Here is a 27374-nt window from a genome sequence, read left to right on the forward strand (position 1 = left end):
TCGGTAGGCAAGAGTGACATGGTGTAGCCTGATCTGGTCCATTTTCAAAAGCTGCACAGACTAGGTTCTTGGAAGGAAGACCACCAAGGATGACTCTGCAGAGGAAGTCAATGGAAAAGCACTTCTGCCTCTCACTGGCCTTAAATGCTGCGGTCGCCATAAATTGGTTGAGACTGGATGATGGCACTTTTCATACACACACACACACATGTGTGTCACTATTTAACTGTTTTTCTTCACACTCTCCTTCCTGCTGTTTTGCAATTGTGTGTGTGTGTTGGGGGGGGTAGCTTTTCCAAACAGAGTACCCTAATTGTGAAATTTCACAAACTTTGCAGCCCGTTTTTTCTTCCAGGGAGATAAAAGCTGCAATTTGGGAAGCAAGCCGAGATAATCTGCATGCCAGGCGCTCTGTGCTAATTTCACCCAGCGAGCCTCTTTCAGGCTGAAAGGCAATTGCCCAGCACCTCCGCTGAAGGCAGTTAGCAAGTCTATCCAGGAACAGCTTCTTCCTACTTTCTGTGAAATGTGGGTGTTGATGCATGCATGCGTGGCGGGGTGGGGGGTGGGGTGGGGAGCTCACTTTGTTTTTCACATTTTGGCAGATGCGTTGCAACTATTTCCCACTTTTTAAAAATCTGCTTCTCTTTCGGCCTCCCTTGGCAACCTTGTTTTTTTCCTGATTGCTCTCAATGCACCGAACTCTACACTGAAGTTGTTGTGGTTTTTATCTTAATACTACTGGGCGGCAGAAGCAGGAAACTTTCTGGTAGAGCCGTTCTGTAGAAAAACACAATTGCAGCAGAAAGCGTGTATCGATTTTCTCTCATTCCTGCACTGAGAACCCAACAGGGTCACCAGAAGTTGGCTGCGACTTGATGGTACTCTTCCCACCACCACCACCACTTCAAGGCTCCCCAGAATTGTGACAGGTCAGGAAAAGGGCATGGGAGGGGGAAACACAAGCACCCCTTCCCCATGCACTATTGTCCTGGTTTGAATTGGGCCGTGTGGCTGGGAGTTACATTCCTGGGCACAAGCAGCGTATATCAGACTGAAGGTCTTTGCGGTAGATCTGAGCATATTCAATGAAAATGTGACATATACTGAGGACTAACCCTCAAGTGGCCTCTTGTGGCACAGAGTGGTAAGACAGCCGACATGCTGTCTGAAGCTCTGCCCAGGAGGCTGGGAGTTCAATCCCAGCAGCCAGCTCAAGGTTGACTCAGCCTTCCATCCTTCTGAAGTCAGTAAAATGAGTTCCCAGCTTGCTGGGGGGTAAAATGGTAATGACTGGGGAAGGAAATGGCAAAACCACCCTGTATTGAGTCTCCCAAGAAAACGCTAGAGGGCATCACCCCAAGGGTCAGACATGACTCGGTGCTTGCCCAGGGGATACCTTTACTTTTAACCCTCATGTAGCCCATTCAAGACCTCCAGTGATTCGGCTGTCAAAGAAAAGTAGAGCCAAGGGTCACTTGCACCGGCAGATAATCTCTTCCTGGCTGTTTGGCACAGACATGAAACAGTATGGTTTATGCCAGGGGTAGTCAAACTGCGGCCCTCCAGATGTCCATGGACTACAATTCCCAGGAGCCCCTGCCAGCATTCGCTGGCAGGGGCTCCTGGGAATTGTAGTCCATGGACATCTGGAGGGCCGCAGTTTGACTACCCCTGGTTTATGCTGTGCTGAAATGGTTGAGCCACCAACTCCATCATGCCCATGCTAACAAAAAATAAATTGTTTATCAACAAGCCTGATAACTGCATACAGATTTCCGGGGCTGGTCCATTTGAGTGGGACAGTCTTCAACCACCTGCCAGAGAGCATTACACACACAACTCCCCACCCCCAACCCCCTCTCTCTCCCCTGTTGATATTTCGGGTCTGTGGTGAAGGAGATGGTTTATCTGCCCAAGACAGACGATGATCTATATTTTCTCCAAAGCGCACAATAAAAAAAAAGAAAAGTAGCAAGCCGAACGGACTAAATATTGTGCGTGTTCATCTGCCGAAGAGCCTGAATTATCTCCGATAACCGAGCAGCATCCAAATGGGCTGGCTGAAATCCCATCTCTGAAAGAATAGCCTTGCGGAAAGCCAAGCGGTGGCATGTGGTGCTCAAGACAGCACAGCACGATGTTCCCACAAATGTGCAGCATGAGAGCCTGAAAGAAATATTTTATCAGCCGTTGCACAAAGAAGTCAAAGGGATCGTATGTTAGGATATTGTTGTCTATCAGCCTTACAAGAACAGTCTTTGTGTATTTCTCCAAACAGAGGCTTCCATGAAGATGGTCTTCGTTTGGTAGGAAACTAGCTGTCCCTTGGTAGGCAAACAATCATGAATGAATGATCTCTTCTTGATTTTTCCCACTGTCCATATCCAGCATCATGCAAACTTATCTGGTGTTTATTCAAAGCAGCCTTTCTCAGCTGTTTTACCATAGAGAAACTCCGGAAACATTCGTCAGGCTTCAAAAAACCCCAGAAGTTATGTGATGATGCAGAATACGGCTGGGTAGCATAGCTTTGTACTTACCCACCCAAGTCCCCTCTCCTTCCACCCTGCTGGGCCCATCATTGGCCATTTAGGGAGCAGGTTGATATCCTATCATGATGTTGAACAAATTTTATAAATATATGAAAAAATAATTAACCCCCACTCTTTCAGGAAAACCCTCCAGGGCCATCAAGAAACCCCACCGTTTCAGAAAGCCTGATCCAAAGAAACCACACCTTTCTTTGCAACACCTGTCCCTTCCCAACTTTCTGTTGCTGATAACTTGAACTGTAAACATAGTGTCTCCTGTGGATGGACACTCCGGTGTGTCTGATGGAAAGACCTGATGGGAGCTTAGGTTGGAATAAATTTTAAAAAAAGTTTGAGTCCAGGGACACGTTTAAGTCCAATGAAGTTTAACTCTGGGTATAGGCTTTGGTGTGCATGCACACTTTATCAGATACTCTGAAACCCTTTTGCTCCAGACTTACATCTAGGAGGGGGAGTTAGTTGCCAGGAAGGTTACAATAAGTAACGAGGGTGGGGGTGGGGGGGGGCGGGTGGATAAATTTAGCTGAGATTGGATTAAGGATGTTGGACCTGTGAACGGCGAGAAATTCGCACATGAATACAAGAGCTAACAAACAGATGTACAAACTAGTTTGAGTCTGGTACCTCCAAGACCAATAAGGTTTAATTCTGGGTCTTGGAGGTGCCACTGAGATGATTTTTGTGATGTTTGAAATGTCTCGTACATCCAAAGATAGGCAGAATCTCTCAGCAGAAGCCATGGATATAAAACGAGACAGATTACATTGAGTGGCGAGGTTTGTTCTAATGCCCCCCCCCCCAATGACCGAATGAAATATTCCTTCACATTTTCTACTTTTACCCATATTGAAATCTGTATGTCTCATTTTGTATAAATCCAGGGCCTTGATTTAAGCATCCGATACAACGAAGAAATCATGCGGCCAAAGTTTTCAGGGGAAGAACTATTTTACTCGTCCCTATTGTGCCCCTTGCTGGGGTGGAAATTGTCCCCCCCCCCACTGCTTTTATTCCACACACACACACCCAACACAGAAAAAGTTACAGGCTTTTGTAGGAAATTGGAACATCCATTGCTGCAATCTGTTAAAAGAGAAGTTGGAGGTGCTGGGGGGGGGGGGGGGGGAGGGGAATAGGAAGGATTGGAGACCAGCATAGGATGAATCTACAATTATGTTCTTATAATCACCATTGTTTCATGAAAGGACACATTTCAGGGCTGCAATGAATTAATATGCTAAAATTTGTTGGCAAACATTCTGTAAGCTAAAAATGTGGAATAATAAAACAAGCTCAGTTCCCCCAGATCATATTAATATTTAGTAGCATGTATTTCAGCAAAGACGGGAAAAAATCATGCTGCCTTAATCAAATCTGAAGAAGTATGATTATTTTTTTTTAATCTGTAGCAGTAGAGAAGAGCAAGAGTCAGCTGGCATCTTAAAGACTAACAAATTTGTGGCAGGGTAAGATCTTTCATGTGTCACTACTCATTTCTCCAAATAGTTTCTAGATGCCAGATATCTTCAGCTAGGTGAAGAAGCGAATGGTAGCTCGTGAAAGCTCCCTCCCCGCCCCAAATTTTGTTAGTTTTAAGGTGCTGCAGGAATCCTGCTCTTTTCTACTGCTAAAAAAGATCAGAAGTGATTTGGGGAACTGTTTATTTTAGTAAAAATTAAGATCAGTACCTCTGGCTATTTCTGTGGCTTATTATTTTATTTTGTCTTAATATTTTAAGATGCAAAATCTTGAGTGCCTGAGAATAAGGCCATGTAAAAATTAATAGTAGTTCTAGGAGGAAATCTTTGTCACATTCCGTGTTGAGAAACTTGGCTGTTTTGTCCTGCTCTGTTCTCTTCCCTCTCAGGTACCGGCTTTCCCAGGCATAAATGGTTGCCAGCTGTCCCGGAGAAAAATGTCCTGTCCTTTCCATAAAGGCTTAATGGGATGCTATTTGTCTCTCAGCTTCCCATTCCTCTATATTAAGTCTCTGTTAATGGTTTCTGGTAACCCTTCATCATTATACTAAATATTACTGGACCAGATGAATAAGTCTTAAAACAGTTTGTATTTATAGTAATTCGGCTTTGAAAGCCCAGATCTGAACAGCCGAGGCTCGACCAATCTGGTGAGATTTTGGAAGTGAAGCAGGGCCATCCTCTATGGCTATTTTGCAGAGGCAAGCAATGACAATCCATAAACATCTCTTGCCTCTAAAGCCCGGTGGAGGTTACTATAAATTGGCTGCAAGTTCATGGGGGGGGGGGGCTTTTAGAAGCTCCTGTATATTTAGAGCACACGTGGGATTTGAGGGTCAGACCAGGATATGGGGCATTAATGATGGAGAGGGCTTGGGGGTGCTTGTTGGGTGGCCTGAGGGATTCCCGTGGTGGGTTGTTAGGAATTGGGGAAACTGGAAAACCTTGAGAGTGTTGCAGATCACTGCAGAGTTTAATCTGGGGAGGGGGGGCAGGTGAGCGGGATGTCACCAGTCCCCCTGCCCAGAATAGTTCAGCCAGTCACATGTGTCTGGCCTAGCCTACCTTATAGGGTTGTTGTGAGAATACGATGGAGGAGAGGGGACAGGAGAACAATGTGAACCCCACTGGGGAGAAAGACAGAGGATAATCGAAGTACAGAAATATGCAAATTGTATCAAAGAGGGAATTCAGGTTTTTTTCTTCTCAGCAATGACAAACTGGGTTCACCCAAATCCGCTCGTTGATCGAGTTCACAAAACAAAAACGATGCTAAGGAATTCCTTTCAATGCCACAGCACAGTGTTGGGGTCATAAATCACTGGCCACGAGGAGGCGGAGCCATGGCACTTGGATAGCTCGAATACTTCGAGCTCCTGTTCCACTGAGGGTCAATCACTGCTGTGATTGACAGAATCGGGTTTTGGGTACGCTAACCCAACCATAAATCTTCTCAGGAATTCCTTGTGAATCTCTGGGGCCTCTCTGTTCCGCAGGGAAATTAATCTCCCACTGGAACGTAAGCTCAGTGTGCACAGGGTCCAGCAAGCGCCGTCCGCCATCTTAAAATCTTTTTTCCTTTTCATCTTTTTTCAACTCTGCAATCTACAAAGCTTATTTTAATCTACAAAGATAATTGGATACCTCCCAGCAAGACCTTCGACTCACCACAACTCCGGAGTGAAAACATCTGGCAGACATCAGATCGAGCCTACAAACAGTGAGTGGGGTTTCCCTCGGCACCTTCTTCCCTGGAATGAACTCTCGGCGTGGAGAGTTGCTCTCGCTAATCCAAACAAGCCAGAGTGACAGGATTTATTACCACTGAGGGGGTGAAGCAGCCAAATTCCAAGATATTGAGTCATTAATCAACGCAGAGATGCAAGTGCTTTTCCGCTTCTCCGTCTTTACTTTTCCCCCCGTTTCTGGCTCTGCTTGATGCCACCTCATCATGAGGCAGGCTAATTTTCTTTTCTAAGCGAAGAAGGACTTAAATCAACTCAAACTAATAAGTAACAGCTCTTATTTTATCTGTTTTTGGTCTTCGAAGATAAGAGAGATTAGAGCCGTGGAATCTCGCGAGAACTAAGCTCTAGAAACATTCCTTTAATTCAAAACAGACTGTTGCTTTCGTTAGGACTCTGTAGGACCTCTACTGGCTATTTGCAAAATTGCAAATATATTTTGGAAACAACATATGCATAATTGATTAACAAAATTCCGAACCTGGAACATGTTTTCGTTTAAAAAATTTGCATATCTTCTAGATAAACAAACACAAGACCTGAAAGAATCTCTAAATGGTTCACTTAAAAATATCCTCATGGAGTTTAAAGGCATTAAGGAAGAAGTCTCTAACAGGAATGATGAACCAATAGTAGTGGCTGATGATAGCTTTAAACAAGATGGAAAATTACCAGCAGAAGAGGAATCTGAAATTATGGAGATGGAAAAGGGGATGTCAGAGTCTTGCAGCTCAGATAAGGACACCCTACCTGAGAAGATATATAGCCACTCCAAAGCAACAATACACAAGAAAGACATATGGATCTGCGGTGAAAGCAATCGATTGAAAGGAGCTTCATGGAAAAACATCTGTACTGATATTGGAGTCCAGGAGGTACAACTGCTTCAAGATACTTCGAGGGAAAGACTACAACTGTACTTTCCCAGCCAAAGACCAATAGGACAGAACATTAGTCAACGGGAGCCACAAGACGTAATAAGCCTCGAAATGAGACCTCCTTAAGAAGCTTGGGGAATGGAAATGCAACACAGTGGTCGAAATTCTTTTCCTCTTTTACCTCCTGTATGTAGCCATATAGGCAATATAACTAGTTAAGAAGTTAATCTGGGGTCTAAGATCTTTTAAGTAAGCTGAATCTGTATTATTAAACCTAATTTCGCACTGCCTACTAGCTCAAAATCAAAGCATAACTAAAAGGAGACACCTAATGGAATGGGCTTACATTATAGTGTGGGGTTTTAGATTTCCTATGATAGCTGAGTTTGAATTATCTAGCATATCTCTGTAGTGACTTTCAGCCTAAATTTAAAGCATAACTAAAAGAAGGTTTTTAACTGAGGAGGTGTAAATATAACTAACGAAAAATCTATTCTATTAATTAATGAAGACTCCATTTTATTATTTCTGGTATTAACAATGTATACTTATACATATTTGTTTCTCTTCTTTCTGTACAATTAAGCAGGCTTATTCTTTTTTTTCCTTTTTCCCTTTTTCTAGTGAAAATGTGGAGGGCTCTAGGACTACGTTAAGTATAAACTGTTTATGATTGTTAAAACTATCAGAAACTATGCAAACAAATGTTGAAATGATGGTAACAAGGTAGACTTCTCTTTCTAAATGTGGTGCAAACGTGAAAAAGTCTATAAAAAGTCTATAAGCTTTGGGTAAAAGTCCATAATATTGTAGCCAGTCTATAATCTTAAATGGAGAGAAGAGGGTTTTTAAGATTGAAACAGGGAACCAAAATGTTTTTCCACAGTGTTTCCTAACCCACATACAGAGCTTCTTCTTCTATGCGACGACGGCAGAAAAACTAGAATTGGCCAAGAAATGGAAAACGTAAGAACTACCCTCGACAGAAGACTGGGTGAATAAACTAGCTGATCTTACCAAGATAGCCAAACTGACACTAAGAGGCCTTTCAAGAACAATGGGGCCCTTACCTGAACTATTTACAAAAGGGATTAAAAATGGGGAACCAAGTGTATCAAATGAAGAGTATAGCTCTCCTTTTCTGTATTAACAATGTAGATTGCATGTATCTCACTGTCTTCAACTCTTCAACTCTGGAAAATAAAATAAAAACTTTCTATAAAAAAAAAAAATAAATCACTGGCCACCGCTAAAGCCTCTAGCAAATTACACTGACAGATTCGAAAGCTGTTGGGGGCAATTCCAGTTGCCATGACAGATTCTAAAGTTGGGCGAAAGCAAATGAGGCTCATTGAAGGGCTGGAACAAAAAGGCATCCCAACAAGCTGAGAGGGCAGACGCCGGATGGGTTATCAATAGAAAGTCCGTCGATCCGGAGAGAGGGAGAGCCCAAAATGAAGGGAAAGATCCATACAGGCGTTGCAGAATAATGAAATAAAACTTCTTTTAATCTGTCTCTTATGAATGTCTTTTAATTAAACCGGAAAGGCCAAAATGGGTCCCAGGCATACGATATCCGATATCCTGTTTTCTGCATCTAGCTTCATCAGGGGCTTATACCTTCTTGATTCAAATGGGTAGCCGTGTTGGTCTGAAGTAGCACAATAAAATCAGAGTCCAGTAGCACTTTAAAGACCAACAAAGATGTATAAATCTTTGTTGGTCTTGAAGGTGCTACTGGACTCTGATTTTATTGTTATACCTTCTTGAGTTTTGCTAATGACTTCCAATTCTACTCAATAATGTCTCCATCTTTTTCATAATATACCTTGGCCAACTGCTCAACCTCCAAATGGAGAAAATGTTATTATTAGATCAGATAGGTTGCAGCAAGGCCCATCTGATGACTTGGCAACCATGTTTTGGAGCTAGCAGGGTGTTTGACCAAACCCGCTGTTTTTTTGGCTGTATTAGGCAAGCGACTTGAACAATTGGGTTTACGAAGCCCCTGGGGGGCAGCCTCTAGCTTGGCCCATCTCAAAATGCTCAGGGCTGCAACATCAGATTTCAGGAAGCTTTCTTGTACATCACATTATATAAACACCAGGAGAAGGTAATGTTTAACTCCTAACCTAAGGCCTCGTTACTTTTATTGGCCTTTCTCCTAATACCAGAAATATGCCTTTAATATTACAGAAGGTGGGATCCTTTGGAAAGGAGGAATAGTTCTGCTTAGAGCCCCCTTGGTGTGGTGGTTAAGAGTGGTGGACTCTAATCTGGAGAACTGGCTTTGATCCTCCACTCCTCCACATGCAGGGTGACCTTGGGCCAGTTACAGTTCTCTCAGAAGTCTCTCAGCCCACCTACCTCACAGAGTGCCAGTTGTGGGGAGAGGAAGGGATTATAAGTTGCTTTGAGACACATGAGGCCTCCTGGCCTAGTCACAGTTCTCTCAGAATTCTCCCAGCCTTATCTCCCTCCCTCCCAGTGTATCTGTAATGAGGAGAGGAAGGGTAGGCAATTGTAAGCCATTTTGAGACTCTTTGGAGTAGTAAAAAGTGGGGTACAAAAACTGCACTTCTTCTTTGTTACCATTTCAGGGAAGTTGAACAATTTTTCTTGCTTGGGAAATTCTGCCCTGAAAGACTGGGGTTTTGCATGTGTGTTTTCGGACCTTGTGCCACGGTCATTTTAATTGCTTTATTGTTGTGCTTTTATTGGTTACATTTCTTCCCAGTTTTGTGTTACTTGCGAGCCACTCTAAACACATTCTGCAAAAGTGGTATATAAATGCACCAGTGATCAAATACATGGTAACGTAGTTGGCGAAGTCTGCCTGGGGATGGGGAAAGCTATCTGTTGAGAATTTCAGGCTGATCTTACAAAGCACTGGTGTTCCAGTAAATCGGTATGGTCTGAATTCTGCTAAACTGATACAAACTGACTTGGAGGGTCAGCCCAGATGTCTAAGCCAGCTGGATAACTCTTGGCCTTTAAAGAGGTGTGGGATTTGCCTAAAGACCACTACTGTTCCCTAACCAGGGAGGGGAATCCACAGATTAAACCTGGCTCCCTAGCATGTTCTGAGATCGGTGACAATGTTACTCATGCTTCTGTATTATCTTTTTTTAAAGTATGCAAATAAAGATATTTTTGAACTCTAGGCAGTTCCCTGGCCTTGAACACGGGCAGTGTTTTTGAAGCTCTGAGAACGGTGCTTTTGCAAAAGAGCCCATCAATACCTCAATGCCAAGGCAAACAACTGTAGAGAAGAAGCGACATTTCATAACAATGCACTAATCATGGAAGGAGAAATGAAGGAACAAGTGCGGGTATAAATAGACTGACATTTGGAGCTTCGTTGAGGGTTCTGGTCTGTACTGCTTCTGATGACAACTCACCGGATTGAATGGGAGGTTTTCGCTCAGCTTCCACCCGTGAAGTGCTAGTTATCTTTGAAGATGGATCTGATCTGATCTGGAGGAAGAGTTAACGATATCTGCCTGCTTCTGCCATCGTGAGGTGGTACAGCTCTAGAACTAAACGTATACCTTGAGAAGACTTTGAGTTTTTAGGAACTGCCAGGGGTTGTCAAACTGCGGCCCTCCAGATGTCCATGGACTACAATTCCCAGGAGCCCCCTGCCAGCATTCGCTGGCAGGGGGCTCTTGGGAATTGTAGTCCATGGACATCTGGAGGGCCGCAGTTTGACTACCCCTAGCCTATCAGATCTTGGAAGGAAAGCAGGGTCAGTCCTGAATCCTGACTGGTATTGGGAAGGAACACCACCAAGGACTTCCAGGGTTACTATGCAGAAGAAGGCAGTGGCCGGCTTGCTTTGGACATTTTTTGACCAAAGCAGTCCAAGGTGCAAACTCCTGCAGGAAGACAGAGCCGAAGCAGCTGCCCAAGGTGTGCTTCCTCATGCCTCAGTGCATTTTGGCTTGCCCTGGTGCTTGCCTGCCCTGGGCATGGAGTGGCACCCTGGGCCTCTCACTTTCCCTGAAGGGAGGGGAGCGAGAGCCCTACCCTCGCCCACTCCCTGCCCAGGTCGCTGCCACCACACCCTCACCCATAACTGGTTGGTTCCATGACCCCTGTCTAGACTCGGAGGGAAGCTCTCCATAGCTGCCACCTCTCCCATCGAGCACCACAAAGTAAGTGCGCCATGGAGGTGCGCCCTCTCCAATGTCCAGCAGGACACTTCCCCCAATGGCACACTTACTTTGCCCATCGGCCCAACATCGGCCCAACAAAGAAAATATGCAAACATGGACAGATGCCTACATCTACATGCACACAACAGGAGGGGTTCAAGTAGTACACAATTATCATCATTTCAACATGCAGTTATAACAGATGTTTTAGGCAGCACTGCCCTTCATCTACTGTCCTCCCATTCTTCCTTTTTGGAGGGTCCCATTCTTTCTTCCAGAGCCAGTTTGGGGGGGGGGGAGGTGGCAGCCATGAAGAGCTTCCCCCTGAGTCAGGATGGGGGCCAAGTGACCAGCCAGCCTCAAGTGAGTGTGTGGCGGCAGCAGTGGCAGACCAGATTGGGAGCCGGTGAGGGTGGGGCTCTCGCTCTCTTCCCTTAAGGGCAGGCAAGAGGCCCAGGGCAATTTCAATGGCCAAAGCATTTCAGAGACATCCAAAGCACTTCGGCTGAAGCCTTGGCCTAAGCTGCTGCTTTGGCAGAGCCTACACTGGCTCGAGGGGGGTTCTTCTGAACCCAAAAAGCACTCTGGAGTTCCCTTTCCCTGCACTTCCCTACTCTGAATGCCTCTTTCCTTGAAAACCCTACAGGGTCATCATAAATCAGCTTGGACTTGATAGCACTTTACAAGGCTTCCCCCCCCATGGTCATTAAAATCACCAAATTCCCGGAATGGCAAAACTACTTTTCGGTCTACTGCACTGCCATTAGTTTATGGGTGATATTGTTGTAAAAGTCTCTTTAGCCTCTACTGGAGAATGCAGACGGATAATGCACTTTCAGTGTGCTTTTGCATCTGGATTGTCCTGTGCAGAAGAGGATAATCTACTTCTAAAGTGCACTGAAAGTGCATTAGCCAATGTGTGCATAATGGGCCTAGGGCACAAAGAAGAAGAGAGGGGAGCTGGGCTTTCTGCTCTTTACCACCCAAAGGGCTCTCAAAGTGGCTTAAATGAGGATCCTCAAAGGAGGATCCTTGCCCAGCAAACTCCATGGTAGATTGGGGATTCCAAAGTTCCCCTACATCTTTGTCTGGTAGTCTACCCAACACAATAACCAGCAGTCAAACTCCCCCCCCCCTCTTTTGGTTAAAGCAGTAGCACCAAGACTGGCATGCCCTGCCCTGAGTTGCCCAGGCACAGCTTCATGGGCTGGGTTACAATTCAGTGGCAAGCCACCCTCGTGCCCCAGACCTGGGCCCTCTTCTGTTGTTGCAAGGGGGAGGTTGTGCTCGCCACTGCCCTCCTTGGGTCAGGAGCAGAACTGCAGGCAAATCCTCACACCAGTCAAGAGAGTCCCCGGTGGGTCAATTACATTAGGGCAGCTAAGACTGGAGGACAGCAATGGGCTCAGGACCCCCTCCCCCCGGATAGGGGCCTAGGACCCCCTTCTCCAAAGGAATATTGCGGTTGCATTTGTAGAGGCACCTAACCATTGCTAATTCCTGCCCCCCTCTCTCCCCCACTCCTCTTTAAAAATTGCGTTTTAACGCTGCAAAGGAAAACGTCGGGCACTTTTGTCATTCGCACGCGCTCCTAAGTTTGACACCTTAAAAACTACTTTTTCTTTCCCTCCTGGTCCCGGCCGTCAACGTTTGTGTCCCATCTAGGGATGCCAGCCTCCCGGCGGGAGCCGAAACCCCCTCTCCCCGGGGATTCCAGTTTATCTCCACACTGCAGAGAGAGAGAGAGAGAGCGCAGTTCCCCCGGAGGAAAGGGACCTTTTGGAGGGTGGTCTCTGGCTTTGCACCCCCCACTGAGGTCCCCGGTCGCCCAAATCTCAGAGTTTCCCATCCCGGGGCTGCCAACGCGATTCTCTGCCGGTGGCCACGGGAGGAGGGGGGGCTGGCAATCCTAATCCCATCGCACTTGGGGAGTGTGTGTGTGATGGTGGGGGGGGGGTTACTTTTGGGTAAATACAGTCAAGCTGGATCCGGGAGCGCATGCACGACGGTGCTGGATCGCATGGCAGGGGTGCGCTCCTGTGCCCGCAGCCGACCCCGCGGGATGCCCCGGCCCATCCTTCCTTCCCTTCCGTCCCTGGGCCGCCGCGGCCGGTCTCCTACTCCTCCTCCTCCTCCTCCTCCCCCCGAGGGCTCCTCTGCCGCTGCAAGGCGCGTCTGCGGCCAGCAGGAGGAGGAGGGAAGAGGAAGTGCGAGGCGCAGCCGCGGCGCTTGGCGGAGCGGAGGCTGCAGCTGGGCGAGCGCCAGCCGGAGAGGCACCAAAACAAGCGGCGGCGGCGAAGGGCGCCCGGCGAGGGGAGGCGGCGCTGGCCCGGCCCCTGCCCCTGCCCGCCTCGCCGCCCACTTCCCTCGCGGGCGGCACTCGCACTCCGGCCCGCACCGACGGCTCGCCTGGCCCCGGCCGCCCCGGCACAAGGTACGCGGCGCTCCCGGCGGCGGGGGCTGGCTGGGGGAGCGGGGCAACGGCGCTGAGGATCGCGCTGCCTGCCTGCCTGCAGCAGGAGCGTCGGGGGATAACGGGAACGGCGCTACCTGCCCGGGGAGGGATGCGCGGGGGATGCGGCGCAAGGCGAAGCCAGTTTGGGCACCCCGGCGGCGTCCAGGGGAGGGACGGGGGCTGGGGGGGGTAGGTGGGTTTGCTGCTGTTGTTGCCCAGTGTGGGTGGCGGGGGCGGCCCGGGCAAGGCAAGGGGGCAGCCCGAGGGCGCTGCGGAGTTCGAGCCGGGGCGGGGGGGGGGATCGCCTGTTCCGCCGCCCGAACTAGTTCAGCGCAGGTGGCGCACACCCCTCGCCCCGGCCCACGCCGCGCACTTGGGAGGGCGCCTGCCAATGCGCGTTTGCCTTTGCAGCGGAGGCAGGCTGAAGCTCCTCGGGGAGCGCGTGGCGCAAGTGGCCGGCCCGGCGGGGCTCCTGCGGGGAGGGAAGGAGGCTGCCCCGACAGCGTCGCCTCGGAGGAAGAGGAAGGGCTCGGCCTGGCCGGGCGGCCTTCCCGCCCTCTCATCGCGGCCGCACACCCACCAGGGCCCATGCACCTGACGCCCCCCCCCCTCGGTGCTACTGCTGCAACTGCTGCTGCAAGTGCTGCAAGGACCGGGGTCGGCGATGAGGACTGGAGCGGGAACTCATCCCCCGCCCCCCCTAGGAAATGAGGTTATGCCCAGATTGATCGCCCTCCATGGCCGCTGGAGCCCCAGGCAGGAAGTCCGAGTGGCAGCGCTCTCTCTCTCTCTCCCCTGCCTTGGAAGCCGGATAATTAACAATCGGTCGCCCTCTCCGGGGTGGGGTGGGGGGAACAAGCCAGGCTGCCACCTGCACACGAGTGAAGGGTTCTCTGGTCCACTTTTAAGGAAAATGAATTAGCTGGTTGGCAGTTGGCAGGCAGGCCCAGCCTGTCTGACCAGTATGGGATTGCTCCTTTGACCAGTGAGGCCAAAGAGAAGCGGGATTTGGGTGGAGAGCCCTGTTGGTCCTAAACAGCAGAACAAAGTTCCAGTCCCATGGTGGCAGCTGTAAGGCCAGCAAAGTTTTATGCGGGTTGGAACCTTTCGTGGGCATGCGTGCTTCTTTGCACACATTGAGATGGAAATGACCAGTCCACCCCCAGAGGTACCAGGTGAGCAGCAAATAAGCCTGGCGTTTAACAATTGTAAGGACCAAACTGGAAGAACAAGCTATTTCTATGGACATTGTTTGTTTGGGTTCATTGACAACTTGGCTATATTTATTTCCTTTGTGATGTTTCCCCCTGGAATTAAACCCAAACAAAAGGGAAGCGTAACAAACTCATTGGCAGCATTTGAAATCGACAGAGAAATCCTTGTTGCCTGAGAACTGCAAGCTGCGCTATCTATCCTGGGCTCATGCTTAAATTTGTTACGGAGTCAGAAAGGCTCCCTTTAAGAGGGATCCTGCCTGCTGTTACTTGTGTAATTTAATTCTGCTGCAGCTAGCTGGACTTCAGGAGTGGCGGATGTCAAGAGGACAGCAGCAGTGAGAAGAATTTTCTCACATGTTCATCTTTGAGCTTTCGGTATCAAAACCATGACGGTCCCTGGCAGGACGCTTTATTATCTCCTAGCAACCCTGCTCTCTATCATTATAGGGTGACCTGAGCCAGCTGCCTTGGGGCCTGTTCTTGCAGTCCGGGTTCCAAATCGTTTGCTTGAACTTCGCAGTGCCTGACTTGAGGAAAGTCAAGGGAGAGAGGTGGTATCCTTTAGCTTTAACTCTGGAAATGAAATCTGACAAAGAGTTGCATACACAGGGAAACTTATGCCTCGAATAAAACTCAGTGGTCCTTAAAGGACTCAAATGTTCTTGAAATGAAAGGAGTCAAAAGAGTTTGCTTCTGATCCTAAATGTTTATATTTCTGCTTGCTTGCTTGCATGTTTGAAAACATTTTCATGTGTGCCGTTGAGTAAATACTAGCCAGGCAGCTGTAGCAATTCCAGGTTTCCTATGTGGTGTACTTGTATGAATCAGATGTTTGCAAATGCATTAGGTGCTTCCTTTCATTTTGGGGCAAACATTTTATGTTTTTCTACCTTGGTAGAAGAGCCTCTTGTGACGCAGGGTGGTAAGGCAGCAGAAATGCTGTCTGAAGCTGTCTGCCCATGAGGCTGGGAGTTCAATCCCAGCAGCCAGTTCAAGGTTGACTCAGCCTTCCATCCTCCCGAGGTCAGTAAAATGAGTACCCAGCTTGCTGGGGGGTAAAACAGTAATGACTGGGGAAGGCACTGGCAAACCACCCCGTATTGAGTCTGCCATGTAAACGCTGGAGGGCATCACCCCAAGGGTCAGACATGACCCGGTGCTTGCACAGGGGATACCTTTACCTTTTTTACCTTGGTAGTTGTGCATGGGCTGAACATCCATGGAAACCAGGCTGCAGGCCTGTGCGTACTCCCTTGGGAGTAAATCTCATCAACTAGTTCGAATGTTTCCTGTGGAGTAAACCAGAATAAACAAGATGTTGGTAATGTCTGTTGTGTGAAGTACACTGGATCGTGTCCATTGTGGAGCGGTGACCCATCCTTGCTGTTCATTCGGGATGTTCTTTTTCTGCCAGGCTAGAAAAATTTTCTCCATCATTATGGACAAGCTTTGCCAGTCCCACCTGCCCAGCTCCTCTAATCCCCCTGCTTCCTCTCTCTCCCTCTGCCCCCCCCCTCCAATCCTTCCACCACAGGGACTGCTGAAATTTTCATCTGTGCATCTTTGCCATCAGCTAATGCAGAATGTATTCCGTTATGTGTATCTCCCATGCCGAGGGGCCTCTTTGCTGGCCCTCTACAAAGCGAAGAGATGTTGTGAATGGATTCCCTGTTATTAAATATTGAATGGTGAAGTTACCCACGCTCAGTAAATTAATTTGAAACCGTGCTGGCTTCAGAAAGCCTGGTATCATTCTCGAAAGGTGCTTTATAGGTAGCTTTTTACATTTTATGCTAGTAGTTTATATGTAGCTTTTTAATGCTAATAGTTTGCTGTAGTGGTTAGGAGTGCGGACTTCTAATCTGGCAAGCCTGGTTTGATTCTGCACTCCCCCCCATGCAGCCAGCTGGGTGACCTTGGGCTCGCCAAAGCACTGATAAAGCTGTTCTGACCAGGCAGTGATATCAGGGCTCTCTCAGCCTCACCCACCTCACAGGGTGTCTGTTTGTGGGGAGAGGAAAGGGAAGGTGACTGTAAACCGCTTTGAGCCTCCTTTCGATGGAGAAAAGTGGCATATAAGAACCAACTCTTCTTCTTTTTCTTGTCTGAATTAGTGTTTGGGCCACTTTGGTACATGAAAGTCATTTTTGTTTGTTGATCTCCCGCCTCCCCCCTGTTCTTGTTACCTCTTCACCTAAAGCAGGGGTAGTCAACCTGTGGTCCTCCAGATGTCCATGGACTACAATTCCCATGAGCCCCTGCCAGCATTCCCATGAGCCCCTGCCAGGAATTGTAATCCATGAACATCTGGAGGGCCACAGGTTGACTATCCCTGACCTAAAGGGTTTGGCCTGTATATCCGTGGTTAACATTTGCACTTTGGGGATAATTTACTGTACTGTTTGAAAGGCCTAGATCAGAAATGCAAGATGTCTGTAGTAGGGACTCTGTGCTACCTTGGCAGCAATGACCGAAGAGCGTATAATTTCTTAACTAACCTTGGGGAGCAAACTCTCCCCAGATAGTTGCGCTTTTTATGTTACAAATCTCTGCAAAGCTTATTATCACACAAGGACAAAAATTCCAAACGGCCCTGGGGAGGCAGGCTGGTGTTCTTTTCATATGCTTTCCTGTTTCATTGGAACTAAAACAGCTTTTCAAGATGACGCAGCCCGATAACAGGGCGTGTTACAGGTTTTTCTTCCTCAGAAGAATTATGGCTTGAGGTTATATACCCTTGAGATGAATGATGAACTTTGGACATTATTTATTATTCAGCTTGTATACTGCCCCTCTCTGCCAGTGGGCTTGGGACAGTTTATAGGGGTATATAGCAAGCAAGAATAAAAAGGGGGGAGGGCAAAGAGGAGGGAACTGCTTTAGTTTTCTTTTCTCTGCTATAGAAAAATGTTTTTTTTTACTGTTAAAAGTATATCAGATTACTTATATACTTTTAGTTTCTAAACTGAAAAATGCCTAATTGAGTGTATATTGCTCGGGGATGAATAAACATGTTGCCATTAATTTTGATAAATTTGCCTCGCTGCGTAGCTTTCCCGTTTGCTGTATTACATTTGCCTTACATCCAGTATTTTTTCTTGAGTGTCTTACATCTCTGAAGAGGAGGGGGGTCAGTTTTTTGAACCACCCTGCCCATTTCCAGCCTTTGTATCCTATTGCTAGAACCCGGGTGTGCCTGCAATTCAGTGGGAATGATTGTATGTTAAGGAAAGAATAAAAGAAGCAGAGGGAGTCTGATAGTTAAACCTGCCTGTTGTATTGAGTCATGGAGCTCCGTGTGATGATGTACATCTTCTATGTTGTTGTTAGTTGCAAAGTCGTGTCCGTGACCTCATGGACAATGATCTTCCAGGCCTTCCTGTCCTCTACAATTCCCCGGAGTCCATTTAAGCTCGCACCGACTGCTTCAGTGACTCCATCCAGCCACCTCATTCTCTGTCATCCCCTTCTTCTTTTGCCCTCGATCGCTCCCAGCATTAGGCTCTTCTCCAGGGAGTCCTTCCTTCTCATGAGGTGGCCAAAGTATTTGAGTTTCATCTTCAGGATCTGGCCTTTTAGGGAGTAGTCAGGGCTGATCTCCTCTAGGACTGACCGGTTTGTCGCCCCCTTCTTCTTCTCTGTCATCCCCTTCTTCTTTTGCCCTCGATTGCTCCCAGCATTAGGCTCTTCTCCAGGGAGTCCTTCCTTCTCATGGCGGCCAAAGTATGCATAGATCTTCTATAGGGTAGCTAAGTCCTTTTGCTGCAACTTTTAAAGTTCACTTGGATCGGCTAGGAATACTGAGCAAACAGCATCATAGTTCCGGTTCAGTTTGCAATAAGTAATAGCGCAGTGCCAGAGGAAAAAAAGTAGTTGATTATGAAGAGTGAATTAAATTTTTTAGAAAGTATACCTGATAGTTAATCCAAGGAAAGAATCTGGAATTTAAAAGCATTTCATTTGCCCCACCATACCTATACAGCCTAACTATATGTGCTTTTGCAGATTTCAGATGAGACCCTCAAAGTGCTCATTTTGGTGTAATTTGGAGGGGGGTCAGATGAAATCCTGAGTTTTCGTCTTGCAGTCATTCCCCTCCCCTATTTAAGACTTGCCAAAAACCTGAGGCTCACCTAATAAAACTCTGCTTTCAGTTTTATTTGGAAAGGAATTGCTGGTCTACTTTGTTTTCTGTCTTGCATTTATATAAATTACCACTCCCCTCGATTCAATCAAAACCTGAGATTTTTGTAAAATTCAAGACTGAGTCCATGGATTGAGCCTCCATGATAGGAACCTGGTTAGGAACCTGGTTCAAACAGATTTTTCCTGGTGGTTCCTGAGGCTTAAGCATGCCAGGTCCTTCTTAATCTATTTCAGCCTTGCTCAAGGTTTTTACCATTGGGAAACCCCTGAAATATTCTTCAGGCTTTGAGAAACTTTGGAAGTGGCACAATCGTCTAGAATAGGCTTTCTTGACCAGAGTTTCATGAAACCCTGGGATTTCCTGACAGTCCTAGAAGGATTTCCTGAATGGGTGGGAGTCAATTAATTTATAATAAATTAATTAAATTAATTTCAATTAATTTAAAATTTATTCAACGTTTATTGGATGACATGTAGTCATGTTGATCTGCCTCTGCCAATGGCCAATGATGAGCCTGGAGACGGTGGGGAGGGGAGGGGCCCTGGGTAGACGTATACACAGCTGTGCTAACCAGCCATATTCTAGACCAGTGGTCCCCAAGCTGCGGGCCGCGGCCCGGCGCCGGGCCGCAAAGGCCATGGCGCCGGGCCGCGGCTCCCTCTCCCCGCCCCCCCCCCCCGCAGTAAAAAACTTCCCAGGCCACAAGCTTGCGGCCCGGGAAGCTTCTTACTGCGGGAGGGCGGGGAGAGGGAATCAGGGCTGGGCCACGCCCGTGCAGGCCGCGCCCGTGCGGCCCAATCCGCGGGCGCGGCCCGATCAGTGGGTGCGGCCCGATCCATGGGTGCGGTTCGCGGGCGCGGCCCAAAGCGTGGGTGTGGCCCGCGCGGGCGCAGTCCCCGCGGGCGCGGCCCGATGCCCTGCCGGTCCCCAGCCTAATAAAGTTTGGGGACCACTGTTCTAGACGATTGTGTCACTCGTGGGGTTTCTCAAAGCCTGAAAAATGTTCAGAGCCATTTGGAGGAGGGGGGCCTTGATATGATCATATATGGTCATATCACCCACTAAGGTTTTTTAAAAATTAAAAAAATATATATTAAAAATTAGTTAACTTCCACCCTTTCTGGAAATTTTTCCAGGGCCATCAAGAAGCCTCAGGGTTTCACGAAACCCTGGATGAGAAAGCCTGGACTATTTAAATCAGGGGTAGTCAACTTGTGGTCCTCTAGATGTCCATGGACTACAATTCCCATGAGCCCCTGCCAGCATTTGCTGGCAGGGGCTCATGGGAATTGTAGTCCATGGACATCTGGAGGACCACAAGTTGACTACCCCTGCTGTAGACCAATGATTTGCTATAAGTACAGTGTGGCAAGCTGCTTGTCTAAAATACTTGGAAGTCTTTCAGAGAGGACACACACTTCTGCCGTGTTAAAACTGGGATTCCATCTAGCCGTCTAGACAGGGGTGGACAAACCGTGGCCCTCTAGATGGCCATGGACTACAATTCTCATAGGCCCCCACAGGTTGACTATCCCTGATTTAAATGATCTAACTCATGTCCATCTAAGAACCACCTTCAGCATTTGCATACAGCAAATTTAATTGGATCTCCCCCGATTGCTGCTTTTGCCCTTGTGAGCTTAACCAAGTAGCAGATTACGTCTTGTATTGCCTCCTATACAATGATATTATTTGAATTAAGCTGAACACCATATTGACTTCCATTTCTGGTTCTGATGAAGATAAAATAATATTTCTTGTGGCAGATCTGTTCCTTCCTGTCACCTTGGTGGTTGCTGAGTTCCTCTCCTCAGCTATAATTATTAGGAAAAGGTCTGTTTCTAGCATGGTTGAGGAATCCTCACTGTAGCTTGTTCATATTTCTTTTTTATTTTATCACATCTGTTTCATTTTGTAGCAGTAAATTTTAGCCATGTTTTAGAACTCGTTCATTGATTTTACTTTATTTTCACCATGTGTTGTGGACAGAGTGAAGCTGTGGTTACTTGTCACTCACCGTGATGTGCATTTCTGTGTTTTGGTTTGTTTGGTTGTAATGGCTTTGGCTTCAGCAATAAAAGAGGGCTTCTGATTCATTCTCCTTCCTACCATTTGTTGATCAACCTTCACCCAGGAATTTGGAAATAAAACTGGGTGAGTTTTCTGAGCTACATTACCAGAGGTAGTCAAATTGCGGCCCTCCAGATGTCGATGGACTACAATTCCCATGAGCCCCTGCCAGCGAACTCTGACTACCCCTGATTGTTCGTTCTGGAGATTATGATGATGCTATCCGTTCAGTCATGTCTGACCCTCGGCGATTCTATAGGAAAGACTTCGCCATGTGCCCCTGTCTCTGACTGCTTCTCTTAGTTGGTTCATGGTCATCCCTGTATCGGCTTTGATCGTGTCGAGCCAGCAGATCCTTTGGCGACCACGTCTCCTTTTGCCGCTGACCATGCCGAGCATTAATGATTTTTCTAATGAGTCTGATCGCATGATGTGTCCAAAATAAGTGAGCTTCAGCCATAATACCTTGCCTTCTAATGACATAGTTGATTTGCTCCTCTCCAAAACTGCCTTGTTGGTAACTTTGGCTGTCCATGGGATTCGCAGCATTCGTCTCCAACACCATAATTCGAAAGCATCTATTCTCCTCCTGTCTTTCTGTCTTCCTTCTGGACAAACCCCTGTTGGTATGGATACATCAGGTTCAACCATACAGCCACCATACAGATAGTAGCATGTCCAATTGACAGCGCACCCACCATTCCAGCTCGCTGTGGGAACTCGGGGCCCCCTTCCCTGAATCCTTAGCCACTCAACTGGAGATTTGAGAATGAATGCCATTTGAACAGTGATGCCCCATCCTATCTAAAGCAGACCTTGAAGTCAATTGTTGAAGAAACATATGAGCTTTCCAATGCATCAGACAGAACAAGACAAAGTCTGTTATTTTTATTGATTGATTTTAATTTATTTATTACATTTATATACTGCCTTCCCCTGAGGCTCAGGGCAGTTTACATGAAACATAAGGGAACAGGAACAATATAGTATAACTCAACAGCCCCGTCAATAACAGAACAGTGATTAATAACCTCAACATTTTAACGGTCCTGTGGTTCGTTGGTTCAGGATGTTTGATTCATGGGGAGAGGTTCAGGGGACCCCGTAGATGTTGTTCGTTTCGGTCGACCTCAACCAAATGCCTGGCGGAAGAGTTACACATCTACACATTCTAACCAGGTGGGAAAACCCCAAATTTGTTTATTTCAGCCTACACTATATGAATCAACAAGAAATCTTACAATAGCCTTAAAAACAACCGCTGCCATGCAGGTTGTCTCCTGAAAGTATTGCAACAGACTGGTTGTTGTTATTTGTTATTTGTTATAAATGTTCCCATAGATCAGAGGTAGTCAAACTGTGGCCCTCCAGATGTCCATGGACTACAATTCCCATGAGCCCCTGCCAGCATTCGCTGGCAGGGGCTCATGCGAATTGTAGTCCACAGACATCTGGAGGGCCACAGTTTGACTACCCCTGCCATAGATTGTTAGAATGATTATTGAAAATTACACGATGCATTGACTGCCATAATGTTTTATTGAAAGTTGTACATTGTTATAGACTATATAATGTTCTATGTAAAGTTATACAGTGTAAACCGCCCAGAGTGGCAAAGAATGGGCGGCATAAAAATCCAAATAACTAAATAATCCAATAATTAAATATTATGGTGTGTATCTCACACTTGATGGCTGCAGTCTGGGAGCCCTGTCAATCAGCAGAATAACCCTGAAGGAAATGGGGTGTGTGTGTGTGTGTGTGTGTCATAGCCTGTGATATGTGCATGCCTTTTAGTGATGCATATAACCTGTGTGCTTTGGGGTGGGGAGATATTCCCCCCCTCCACCTTTAGGCTGTTTGCCTGGCATGTATTCTGCTGTTGCATGCCGTCTTTCAGGACCTGGAGACAAGGAGGCCGTTGATGTGGAGTTGAAACAATGCTGCCTGCAAAGGCACTTCCTCCCGGCAGTCTCTGTGGCAAAGCTCTGTGCGAACGTCTGGTGTCTGTCCCACCCTTCCTTCCGCCCTCTGTTTACTGAAATCTCTCGGATTGTGAAGTTTGTTTGAGCTCACGTGTTTTCTTTGCCATGAGGCTCTGCCGATGGAGAGTTCCTTAGGATGTGATCTCATGCTTTCCATGCTGAGCGTCAGATTTGATGATGGATTTCCCCCACCTCTCCCAGTCATTTTACAGAAATTCCGTGATTAAGGAAGAGAGAGAGAGAGGGAGAGAGATAATGTTGGCTGATGGGGATGGCTGGGTCTGAAACTGAAAAATGAAGGCACACGGCAGAATTTGGAAAACCGGGATGCCCTTTTTTTGTTCTGTGGCCCTTTGAAGTTGCCGCACAAGGGAAGCCGTTAAAATTAGGGAACATCTGGAAACATTAGCTGCCTTGCGGCCTAATTAAGACCATCCCACAGAGTTCTTCCAAAACATCCCTTCACTAATAGCATAGACATGTTGCGATTATTTCGATAAGACCTTCAGAGCATTTTGGCTTGTCACTTCCTAAATCTGCTTCACTTGAGTCGGTGTATTTCAATATAATAAGCCGCCTGATTTTGAAAGTGCATCGTTCCATAGCTATCAAGTGGAAATCTATGGCCGTAATGTTTTAAAATTTCCCAGATTCCATCGGAATGCTGGGTCATCTCTTCCCACCGCTGTGAAACTTTAGACCGCCCTGGAGTATATGGAGTGAGAAGCTGGACTTCCCTGGCTGTCCCGTTGCTCTGTGGCCAGAATGAGGGACAAGGCTTTTGGAAGAGAAGAAGCTAGTTGTGGAGAAAGGGCAGAAGCAGCTTCCCCCTCATCCTCCAGCCTGCTTGTTCTTTGCCTGGGGCGTGGTGGTGGAGATGGTTTTGCTCGCTCCGCTTTGCAGCTAGCTGGCTCTTTTCCTAGTGGCTGCCCAGGTGCTGGGATGAGAGCATGGAGGCTGTGGAGGTGGGGGTGGGTGGGTTAGTGGGAGGGGATCAGCCCTTCATCTCCACGCCTGGCTCAAGGCCTGTACGCCAGGGAGGCTGGCAACTTTGCAATCCTCCCCTTCCTGCAGTGGCAGCTCTTTCACCTGCCCATCACAATGGCATTGCTCCATTTCCCGAAACACACAGTGGGTGCTGCATTAGGGAATGGTGCTCAGAGGAGCCACTGAATCGCCGAGGCTGCCAGCTGGGGAGAGGCTCCCCTTTGCAGAGGGACTCTGGACCTGGGATGTCTTGATGCCACCAGAAACGCTCTTGCGTTCAGCCCAAACGTTATAGTTTAACCATAGAGTTTGAACGGTAGTGCTGCCTGAAGCAGTGATGTCACTTCTGTGTTGTGCCAGAAGTGATGTCATGGTTCTCCTGTGACATCATTTGCCTCTTCAGTTCACCCTGCAGTGTTCCGCTGTTGCCCAGCTGAGCTGTGGCATGGACAGCTTGGCAGAGGGTGAAAAGAGGACTCTTGCCAAAGTGGGAGACCTGACCTCCTTGGCTGGTATGTTGGGGAGCCATTGGTTATCGCCGAGTGACAAGGTTGAAGTGGCTGATTGCGAATGGTATTCTGAAGAAGATACCATGTGTTTTAAAGTGTTTCCGATAGCTCTTCTGGTGGCTCTGTTCTCTCTGCACCAGGCATTGATGGCCATGAAATAATTTCTTCTGTGTGTGAGAACAGCATATTTCTAAACTCAGGTACGCACCTCCTGCACTGCCCTTTTTGAGTGCATGCAGGTAGAGTATGGTGGTAGTTCAGATCTTTGGGGCTAACTTTGTGCTCGAAGCTTTTGTTGAGGACTCATCCGGAGAACTTTATCTCTAGTCAAAAGTGTGAGTGGTAGCCAGTAGTCTTCTGACTAAAACTTTCCCCATTTTGAATGTGCTACTTCCACTTTTTTTTTTTTTGAAGAAAATGACGACAAGGTGGTGATGAAAGAGAAATATACTGAAGAAGATGCAGTTATGGTGCAGCCCTAAGAGTTTCGCCCTTCTAATTTCCCTGAAGCCAGTGGGTTTAGAAGGGTGTTAACACTGCTTGAAAAGTGGACTGCAAAACAACTGCAGTTTTGCTGATTGATTCACTTTCTACTTTTCTCTTCTGCCCCCCCCTCCCCTCCCCCCCCGCCCCCCGCTCTGCCACAATAAATATTCAAGAGTTAGCCTGTTGGTGGGAATTAAATGCCACATAATGCTAAACGTTTCTTAGGAGGAGGAAGCCAGCCATGTCCGTATTATATAACAAATCCTGGTTTAAGAGGCTACTACATTTTATTGCAAAAGCTGTAACCTTATCTGCCATTTAACTTTCTCTGTCAGGCTCTCCAAAGGGCGCTACTGGAAGTGCAAAGTTTGTGTTAACAGCGTTGCATGTCGGAAGCTTTGTGAATAAGCGATAGGTACGGGATTTTAAAAAATATTCAGGGGCACCCGTTTCCAGATATTTCAGTCATCAGCTGTAGTAGTTATGGTTCTGTCTCCTTTGCTACAATTCTCACCTTGACGTGCAGAAGTTTTTCATCCCTTCTGGTTTAAAACCTTTTGCTGGCAACACCTTCCAAAACCCAACCAAGTTGTATATAACCCGCTGTTGGGTTCTGCTGCACCATTTGGGATTCTTTCATCTTTTATTACTCCCTGGCCCCTTACATATTGCCGCTGTAAACCGGATGTTGTTATCCGTTGTCCCCGAGTAAATCCAAACAGGGATGGAGGTTTCAGGCGGCCAATTTCATTCTGTAATGAGCTGTCTCTGAATCTATCTGGCCGTTTCAAAGAGAGCCCTGCTTCTATAGTTTTCGCCATGCAATCTTCCTTGAACATTTTTTGGGAACGTTCTCAGTTGGGTGCAACGGCACTAGACCAGTATAGCACTTTTTGGTGTCTTTCGGCAGTGACGAGTTGGTGGAAGATGGCTCAGCGAAAAAGGATGGTGCAAAAACGCTGTGCTATTGGAAGCTCTGCAGATGTTTTAAACAGCACATTGCAGCAATTCAGAAATGCAAAGGAGAGTTGAAAAGAGAAGAAAGTGGTCACCAGATGCAGATGCCTTTGTAGAAAAAAGTAAGTATAATGCATTAGTCGCCAGTTGCTAAAACAGTTGTGCAGCAGGCTCGTTCCAGCCCTCATTCTGCACTCATTGGATAATGCTCTCACTTTTGCAGCTGGATTTTACTGGCAACCAAAATTGGATGCATCTTAAGAGGCATGATGTCGTATTGGTGACCCGTGAACAAAAATTTCCCTGCATGGGTATTCAAATGATGTCACCTTCATTGTGGAGTAAGAGCCTTGGTTTTAGAATATGACACACGCTTTAACATAGAGAAGAATCGCTTATGTACACTGGGAAAGCATCTGGCACTAATCACTAACCTTAACATTTTTATTGCCCACCCATCTGTTTATGAATGACAACTGAACCCAAAGGGCAGATTTTGTTACTCCAGCAAGGAGCTAGCCAATCTTCGTCATCATGTTGCATATTTGTTCTGATGCTGTTTACTAATTTGTTACTAATTCATTCCCTCCTTATATATGTACTCTTATGATTTTTGTTCCATTGTCTGTGGAAGCGTGCCTGCACACAAAAGCTCATGCCTTGAATAAATCTTTGTTGGTGCTTAAAGGTAATGTTGGACAAAAAAATATACTTTGAGAAAACAGATGCAGCATAAACTGAAAAGTATGTTGTCATCACTCCTGCATATATGCTAGAATATGCTCTGGTTTTATTGTTCTCATTTGAATCTGTCCTTGCCTTTGCACTGTTACCTAGTATGTTGTCACACATTGGTTTTCATAGCAACCATCATGGCTTCAGCTGGAAACCGAAACCTAATAAGAACTGTTGTTATAAACCCAACTCCCTGTCTCATCTTGTGTCTTGCTGAGCTCTGCTTGAAACAGCGATTTGACTCTAATACAGCCTTTCTCAACTTTTTTTACCCTTGGAAAGCCTCTGAAATATTCTTCAAGCTTTGTGAAACGGCAGAAGTGGCACAATTATGCAGAATATGGTTGGGAAGCATAGTTATGTACATGCCCATAACAAGGCCCCTCCCCTTCCCACCCCTTCGAGGCCCTTCACTGTCCATTTTGAGAGTGGAAGGTGGGTCACCAAAATTAAATAACTCCTACCCATTCAGGAAATCCTTCCAAGGCCTTCAAGAAACCTCAGGGTTTCAGGAAACACTGGTTGAGAAAGCCTGCTCTAATAGGTGAGCTTCCTACAGAATTCAGGTCTCTTGTCTTCAGAAGATTGTGACTTTGGATTGAATTTTCAAGGTCTTTTTTAAACCTCTTATGTCCCCTGTCATGTAAGGAGTTCATAGTCTGAGGAAGAGTGCTTGCACTCCAAAGCTCACGCCCTGAATAAATATTTGTTGGTCTTTAAGGTGCTACCGGACTCTGATTTTATTGTGCTACTTCAGACCAACATGGCTACTCATTTGAATCAAACCCCTTATGGTCATTTAGGACAGATGCTCTCCCAAGAGAGCTACGCTCAGCCAGTACCACCAGCTAAAGATCCCTGGCCCTAAGGAAGCACATCTGGCCTTAACCAGGCCAGTTCGTTCTCTGTACCAGGGGTAGTCAACCTGTGATCCTCCAGATGTTCATGGACTACAATTCCCATGAGGGGCTCATGGGAATTGTAGTCCATAGACATCTGGAGGATCACAGGTT

General features: G+C 46.9%; 1 protein-coding gene across 3 annotated transcripts in view; it reads left to right on the forward strand.

Moving 5' to 3' along the window:
- The first annotated feature begins 13022 nt into the window (after positions 1-13022).
- The window catches only part of ELMO1 (engulfment and cell motility 1), a 319611-nt gene continuing 305259 nt past the window's right edge, over positions 13023-27374 (forward strand). For 2 of the 3 annotated variants that reach the window (XM_077302738.1, XM_077302743.1), the window contains exon 1: positions 13023-13247. The gene's annotated coding sequence lies outside the window, so the exon portion shown is untranslated. Of the gene's footprint in view, positions 13248-24085; positions 24187-27374 lie in introns of those variants that run through there. The other variant, XM_077302739.1, reaches the window with a different exon arrangement.

Source organism: Paroedura picta, chromosome 11 (assembly GCF_049243985.1).
Source record: "Paroedura picta isolate Pp20150507F chromosome 11, Ppicta_v3.0, whole genome shotgun sequence".
Lineage (NCBI taxonomy): Eukaryota > Metazoa > Chordata > Lepidosauria > Squamata > Gekkonidae > Paroedura > Paroedura picta.